This window comes from Bos mutus, chromosome 1 (genome assembly GCF_027580195.1).
Source record: "Bos mutus isolate GX-2022 chromosome 1, NWIPB_WYAK_1.1, whole genome shotgun sequence".
In the NCBI taxonomy this organism is placed as follows: Eukaryota; Metazoa; Chordata; class Mammalia; order Artiodactyla; family Bovidae; genus Bos; species Bos mutus.
In genome coordinates this window covers 87,824,008-87,832,371 of record NC_091617.1, presented here as the reverse complement: position 1 = coordinate 87,832,371, position 8,364 = coordinate 87,824,008, and the positions used below count along the sequence as shown (strand labels likewise).

General features: G+C 40.0%; 1 long non-coding RNA gene across 1 annotated transcript in view; it reads right to left on the bottom strand.

Annotated features, from left to right (window-relative positions):
- Positions 1 to 2,884: 2,884 nt before the first annotated feature.
- Positions 2,885 to 8,364, bottom strand: part of LOC138989883 (uncharacterized) — a 47,080-nt gene continuing 41,600 nt past the window's right edge. Inside the window, exons 2-3 of the long non-coding RNA XR_011466040.1 lie at positions 3,638 to 3,739; positions 2,885 to 2,988 (exon numbers count right to left, since the gene is read on the bottom strand). This is a non-coding gene — a long non-coding RNA (uncharacterized lncRNA). The remainder of the gene's footprint in view (positions 2,989 to 3,637; positions 3,740 to 8,364) is intronic.

The window sequence follows — 8,364 nt, the reverse complement described above, 5'->3', positions numbered from 1 at the left end:
TCATGGAGCAGCAGTGGAGGGAAGCCTTCACATGGGTGCCAATACCCTCAAGTGTCAGGCACTAAATTACTTAATCTCTAGTATGGATGTAAATGTGAGTGCCTTGGCCTTGTGAAGGTTGAGCAACAGATGCCACTGCTGAAAGAAAGTGTTAGTCGCTCAGTCACGTCTGACTGTTTACAACCCCATGGACTCTAGCCCACCAGGCTCCTCTGTCCATGGAATTCTCCAGGCAAGAGTACTGGAGTAGGTTGCCATTTCCTTCTCTAGGGGATCTTCCCAACCTAGGGATCAAACCTGGGTCTCCTGCACTGCAGGCCGATTCTTTACCATCTGAGCCACCAGGGATGCCCCACCACTATTAAAAGCCAGAGCTAAAGAAAAGAAAAACTGTAAACCCCAGAGGAACCAAAAGTACTCAGGATTTCTAAGTCTACCTGAAGTACTGACAAGGTCAATTGTGAGTGAGTAAATGTATGTCCATGTGCCTGTGTGTACGTGTGTGTGTGTGGAAAGGGTGTAGATTAACAGAGTCGATGTTCCTACAAAAACCGGTTGAGGTTATGGGGAAGAGGGAGTTATGGCAACTGATCTTATGTTAATTTACAAGTTTTTTTCCTGGAACACATCCTCAGAAGATGGAAAAGAATGTGTGTCATTCAGTGTAGTATCCTTGTCAACTGAGTATCCAAGTAGGAAGACCAATGATATATGCTATGAGGAAACCCTGACTTTAGAATGTCTTCAGTAGGATATCCCTGGCTAAAGATTTATCTGTGATAAGTTAACCAGAATATCTGGACTTACAAGATGTGACTCACCACAGAATTTCATATCAGCTGATGCTGGGAAAGATTGAAGGCAGGAGGAGAAGGGGACAGCAGAGGACAAGGTGTTTGGATGGCATCACTGACTCAATGGACCTGAGTTTGAGCAGCTCTGGGAGAAGGTGAAGGACAGGGAAGCCTGGCGTGCTGCAGTCCATGGGGGTCACAAAGAGTCGGCCATGACTGAGAGATTGAACCACAACTACCACCCTGAGGTATTATGGGCATTTTTCATAATTTGCACACATTCTGCTATGTGGAATCACAATCACACTTATAGACCTCACTTCTTCTGAGCCAAAGATACATGTTTCCTGCAGGAAGAAATGATCTGGCTGGCCACCCTAGATGTCCCAGATTCTAACCTATCCTCTCTGTGCCTCTTAATAAGCTTTACCCTTGAACTTAATAGTAATGCTTGGTATTGGCAAAGCTTTACTTAATAGTAAAGTTTGATAAGATTTGTGAATCCAGTTTAACAACACAGTTCTGTGCATTACATCAGAACAGAACTAGTGAAATACTTTTTATTAATCATATGTGCCTAGTTTTATCTATACAATTGTTTGTTCTGGGAAAAGCAAATTATACTTAAATTTTCTGGTCTAATCTGTTCTAAATCAAATGATTCTTATCTATTCAGATTTCTGACTGAGCAGTCCAACTGAATGTGAATTTTTTTTTTTCCATATTCACCATGTTTGCTTTATTTATTTATTTTTTTTATAACAGATGTTTTTTTTTTTATTTTACAATATTATATTGGTTTTGCCATACATCAACATGAATCCATGAATTTTTATCTACAGAATCTATCAAGCTATCTCCACTAACTCAGACAAGGTGAAGGTAGTTTTAGCCCCTGCCCCAAACAAGATAATTCCTGACTTGTTTTCAATGCATTATCAGTGCAAACAAAATGTACTTTAGTGCATGTCTTCATAATCTTATTTTCATGTCCCAACTGGAAGGGATCACATGTACTAGAGTAAAAATATCTGCAGAAATTCTCTTCAATGCAAAGCAAGTATAGGCATTGCTTTAAACCCACAAGATGAAGCAAGCAAAGCTAGGCTTTCTTCTCTAGGGCAATTTAGGCTAACAGTAAAGCAATTACTGCCTGTAGCAGAAGAAAGCTGTCCCCACAAGTAGGCAGCTGGGGAGCTGTGAATTAGCTTTTCAACACCTGAAACATAAGTCAGAGGAAGATAATGGCTCTGCTTTGAGAATAAGAAGAAAAGCCTGGGGTTAGATGAGGTCCCTTTCTTCACAGTAATTTTGCACATTTTAATAATTAGTAGTACATCAATATTTATGTTATCACAATAAAGAGGCATATGGGGGGGAGGTGTTTAATCCTTTGCATATTCTGTTCACAGTTGTCCAAGACTAGTGAGATGTCTGTGTCAGGGCAGGGACATTTCCTCTGTTAAGGCTCTCTAAATCATTGCATACTGCCTGGGAGAAATTAGGCCACTTTTAAAGTTCTAAGTTGGCAACTCTAGACCTAAAATGTGATGCTTATCTTAAACTGCATGTGCATTTCATGGAATTGTGCCTGGTGACCTTTTCAGTACATTAGTGAAGACTAAAGGGTATTCTTGATACCATCTACTTCAGTGGTTTTCAAACATTAGTGTCCTTTGGATTCACTTGGGCTTCACCCAGTACTGATTCAGTAGGTTTGGAGTGGGGCCCCTGAATTTGCACTTTGCCATCTTCCCTGGTGGTTCAGATGGTAAAGAATCTGCCTGCAATGTGAGAGATCCAGGTTCGATCCCTGCATTGAGAAGATCCCCTGGAGAACAAAATGGCAACCCACTCCAATATTCTTGCCTGGAGAATTCCATGGACAGAGGAGCCTGGTCATGGGGCCACAGTACCACAGGGTTGTAAAGTGTCAGACACAACTAAATGACTAACACTCGAATTTGCATTTCTAACAAATTTTCAGGTGAAGATCATGCTGGTTGTCCAGCAACTACACTTTGAGAAACATGGGTCTGTTGTATACCAGGGTCCCCTATCATGGTTGCAGACTTCCCAGCTGGCTTACTTGCCAATGCAGGAGACGCAGGAGATGCAGGTTTGATCTCTGGATCAGGAAGATTCCCTGGAGGAGGAAGTGGCAAACCACTCCAGCATTCTTGCGGAGATAATCCTGTGGACAGAGGAGCCTGGTGGGCTAAGGTCCATGGAGTCACAAAGAGTCAGACATGACTGAAGCGACTAAGCATGCACACACACCATGGTTGCACAGAAGTATTACCTGGAGGACTTTAAAATACTAAAGCAACCAATCTAAAAGAGGGCCCTGTGGCCAAAACTAGAATAATCTGAGTAACAAAATATAGTTTTGGATTATAATCCAAAGCATAGAATAAATATCCATGAATCTGTATATAAATCTTTATATAAATAAAGGGCTAAATAAGTAAATGAATGTGGAAGAAGCAACAAATCCTCCTTGTGAAAATTTTGAAATAATTCATATCGATAGTTCTGGCTGCAGGAGATGAATCCAAACTCCTCCCCTACCCAATCTTTTGTGCCCTCAAAAATTAGAATACAGCAAGTTTGAAGGCAGTCCAGAATAACTGTACAATGGAAACACTGGGCAGGTGATCAAGGTCTAGGCCTCATCCTCAGTGGGAAGCCAGGCTGATGGCATTTACTCCCTCATGTATGGTGAAGGCACTTCACCTCTGTGATATTCTTTCCCAAAATATATAACCCCAGTGTAACCATGAGAAAACCATCAAAAAGCCCCAACTGAAGGACATTCTTCAAAACAGCTGGTCAATACTCACCAAAAGCTTTAAATTCATGAGTATCAGTGGAATACTGAGAAAGTATCATAAAGCTGGCAAGATGCAGGAGACACAGTGATAAAATGTATCCTCACTGGGACTCTGGAAAACAAAAAAGGACATGAGTAGAAATGACAATGAAATAAAAAAGTCTGGAGGTTAGTTAATACTAAGGTACTAATGCTCACTTCTTAGTTGTGACAAATATACCATGGAGGTAATATCAGAGGGGAAACTCAGTGAGGGGCATGTGGGATCCCTCTGTACTATATTTTCAACTTATCTATAAATCTGAGACTGTTCCAAAAAATTGTTTCTTTTAAAAATATTAATGCCCAGGAAACACCACAGCCAAATCAAATCAGAATCTCTGTGATTCAAATGGGTATTATTGGTATCATTTTAAGTCCCCAGATAATCCTCATATGCAACCAAACTTGGGAACCACTGATTTAGAACTAAGTTAATGACTTCCCCACAAAAGTCTTCACTTGGTTTGCATGGTAATTGGTACTGAAACAATTAGCTACTTTTTGTGTTTCTCAAGAAAACATTTCTTTTTGTTTGAATTAATCAGCTGTGCAAAATGTTAGCAATAGGCACTTAAAATAAAAAAGCAAGTAGAAACAGAATAAATTCATATAGTGATTTGTAAATATTACATCCCAGAGTGTAATATGAGGTCCAAGTGCCTCCCAACTATTCTTTTACACCATCTTTATACTTCAGTGGGAAAGAGCTGTGGGGCCTGGGAAGAATTTTGTGACAAACAGAATTTAAGCAGCTTAATTACATGAGAACACTTTGTACCTGGCAAGTCATGTGCAAGTGACAGATATGTCTCTGTGGTATGTCTATAAAGTCTATACACCAAAGTGCCTACAGCTTCCCTGGTGGCTCAGATGGTAAGGAATCTGCCAATAATATGGGAAGCATAAGAGATGCGGGTTTGATCCCTGGGTTGGGAAGGTTCCCCTGGAGAAGGGCATGGCTACCCACTCCAGTATTCTTGCCTGGAGAATCCATGGACAGAGGAGCCTGGCGAGCTCTAGTCCATTCGGTCACAAAGAGTCGGACCTGACTAACACTTTCACTTTTGCACCCCAAAGTGCAAACTCTCCCTTCTAATTCCAGTTAATTTTGAAAGGAATTAAACTCCATTGTAGCCTCTGTCACATTTTTTAATCTCTATATTGCGTGAGTAAATAGTCCCAATAAGGATATGCCAAGAGCAAATAATAATTCTATCAGTCACTCAAATAAGAGATACATTTTAACTTTTAGTTTTAAAAAAGGACTTGTTACACCAAGACAGCTGATGTTGGAAAGACTGTAACTATTCAACTGGCTGTTTGAGTATCTTCAATGCTCCCTCTTTCCTAGTGTTTAGTTTTTCAGACCCAGCCTTTGACCTCTGGAGAGTCATGAGGAAAGGAATTAGTAGTTGAAATTCTTCCAGTGAAGTGGAAAAATTTTATGGCTTCTGGCCTGACACTGTGAGTCAGTTCACTTGGGTAATCCAGTTCTTTGATTTCTGCAGGTCTGGAGGACACCATGCCAAATGATGCCATTCTATCTCTTCCACACCCTTTGGTTAATCTTTGTAGATTATATACCCACTGGCAATTTGGAGGGAAGGATGAAATCTATAATTGATGCGACTACAGGTAATATCAGAAAGTTTGACATTTGTCCCCATGGCAACTTTTATTGACATTACAAGCAAACACAGAAATCTAGAAAGATCCCAGGGAGTTGCATCATTCAAGTAGTGAAGATCTGGGAACACAATGTATCTTTTTTATGGTTACTGTATTTTTTATCTCTTGTGAAGGAGTTTCCCATAATCTTTAAGGGCAATTGAAAGCGTTATTACAGTTTTAGAGAACATTTCTATGGCTTCTAGAAATTCAAAGATAGAGCGAGGAAAATGTCAACATGTTTTTTTGTTCATAGAAAACCTCTTACTCAGTGTTCACGCCTTATTCAAGACCCAGCCTTAAGGATTCTGTTTCCATAGCAGGTCATGTGAATTTGCCCCAACTCTGTTGCCAGGCATTATTGACTGAGCCTGAAAGAGGACATCTGGTTAAAGATGACTTACTAATTTCCTCTCCTGGACGTCTTCAATTTGGATGCAGAAATTCTGCTTAGTGTCTTAGAAGCTTGAAGTGTGATGCCTACTATGGTCCCTCAGAAACAGAAATAGGTTGTTTGCAGAAAGGCAAGGAGAGGTTGGATGCTCAGAAAGATGCCCGAGAGGAAGTGGGTGGTAAATGTGCAAATGGAGGGGATAAAGGAGGAGGAGGAGCAGGAAAAGGAGACTGAAAGAGACCAATGGAGACTAACTCAGCCCCTAACTGCTTGCTTCTTGCATTTCTTACACTTTCACAAATTACCCTTGTATGCTAGTAAGACTTACTTATTTTCTTCTGTGTTTTAATCCAATCTAGATGGATTTATTACTCTCAGGAAATGATTCTTAAGGGAATATGCACATATCTGGTAATTGAAGCATTCCTTCCAAACTATGACAGTGCTTCTTATGTGGTATTTGATAACATTTTTGATGAATAAATTAAAGTTCCTATGAATAAACATGTATTCTGCACTTTACTACATGATATGTATATGTGTACATAAACTATGTATATACATATGTATGTGTGTGCATATATGTGTGTCCTGTTTTTTAGGAAGCCCCTTAAATTCAACTAATTACATTTAACTATTAAAGAAGTTAATTTATGTGCAGAACTCGAAACAATTTCCCACATATGACATATAGTAAGCATTCAAAACTATCATAACTTATTATTATAAAGCTTATTATCATAAGCCTATCATAATGATTATAGCATACAATAAGCATGCAAAGCTATTGTTATTATTATCATTACTATTTATATCATTATTACTAGAAAGATGGTTTAGTTCCTAGAAATCTTGTTAGAAGAGTGACCTACAAACCTGAAAGGGCAAATCTACTTTTTCAAGGACCACTAAACTATTTATACTTAGAAAACAAATCCGCAAAGATCAGCATACCAAAACACAAAGCCTGGAATGAGGTTTTTCCCCCACTAAGGAGCCAGGTAAGTGGTGGAATATGTTGAGAAAGGTTGGGTAAAGCTGAGATTAAGTGCTGCATAGCTGTTGTTTGGCAACATAAGAAGACGTTGACCAAGACCCTGTGACCTCCAAACACCTGGTGCTGTTTCATAAAAGCTATGAAGAGACTGCTGGGCATCCCCTTTGGAAGACGTATGAGAACAGCATGGGGTGGAGACTTGATGCTGCCAGAAACCTGAGAAATATGAAGAAGCACTCAAGTCAAATGCTTCCTTGATTTCTGCTAAGGCTGAATGTGGCCAAAGAAACAAGAATTATAAGAGTGTATCCTTTTCATTATACAGCCATTTAAATTTACTCTCTTAACCATTAGGATACTTAAGATAATCATGTATTATTATTTAATGTGCTTTCTAGGAGTTTAAGAATGTCTTAGAATAAGTATGGGTAAATGTTCTGTAAACTCTCAGATAGTAAATACTTTAGGCTTTGTGAACCACTGTTTCTCTTTCGCAGCTCCTTACCTTTTGATGCTATGATATCACAAAGCAACCTTAGATAACACCTCGTTAAATGAATGTGGCTGGGTCCCAATAAAATTTTATTTACAAAAATAGGTGATGAGCTGGATTTGGCCTATGGAATACAGTGTGCCAATCCTTGTCTTAGAAAATTTCAATCACGTTTCCCCTGCAACTTTTATTCCTAGTGAATATTAACAAGGGAAATTGCTAGAAACTTCAGAATTGCTTATTCTCTAATGGTTCATAGAGAAAGTCCACAGCACTAGAGCATGTATCTAGAAGGACAAAGGCAAGTGGTTGGAATGGTCAGCTTCAGGTCATGTGTCCATAGAGGCATGAAGAGAAAAGGGAAGAACAGAGATGGGAGGTGCCATGGCCCAAGTTTTTGTACAAGTGGGTACAAAACTTCAGGTACAAGTGGGTCTTCAGTAAATCTAGTACAGAAAACAGAACTATAACAGGTCGAGCAGAGATATTCCTGCCAAGGTACATGTGGAGAAAGGCAATTTCATAGGAAAAACTCAGTGAATAAGATTCACCAACCAAAGGGGAATGGCTTTGGTCCTCACATAGGGCAGAGTCACTGAAGTGTGAATACCACAAAGACAGAGGATATACCTCTTCCTAGATGTGAGGCCCCAACACAGAGCCTGTGCTCAGAAAATGCTTAACAAATGATTGTTCAAGTGTATCCAATCAAGTGGCATCAAGAAACACAATCCAACCATATCAACAGGGCATTTAGGTGGTGGTCATCATTGAATCTTTTGTCTATATGTAAAAGATGTCCCGGAGAAGGCAATGGCACCCCACTCCAGTGGCGTAGAAAAAACGCTTGCCTGGAAAATCCCATGGATGGAGGAGCCTGGTAGGCTGTAGACCATGGGGTCGCTAAGAGTCGGACACGACTGAGTGACTTCACTTTCACTTTTCACTTTCATGCATTGGAGAAGGAAATGGCAACCCACTCCAGTGTTCTTGCCTGGAGAATCCCAGGGACGGGCGAGCTTGGTGGGCTGCCATCTCTGGGGTGGCACAGAGTCAGAGACAACTGAGGTAACTTAGCAGTAGCAGTAGCAGAAGATGTCTAGTCAAAAGATGGCAGTATAAGAACAGGGTCTAGTCCTAGAA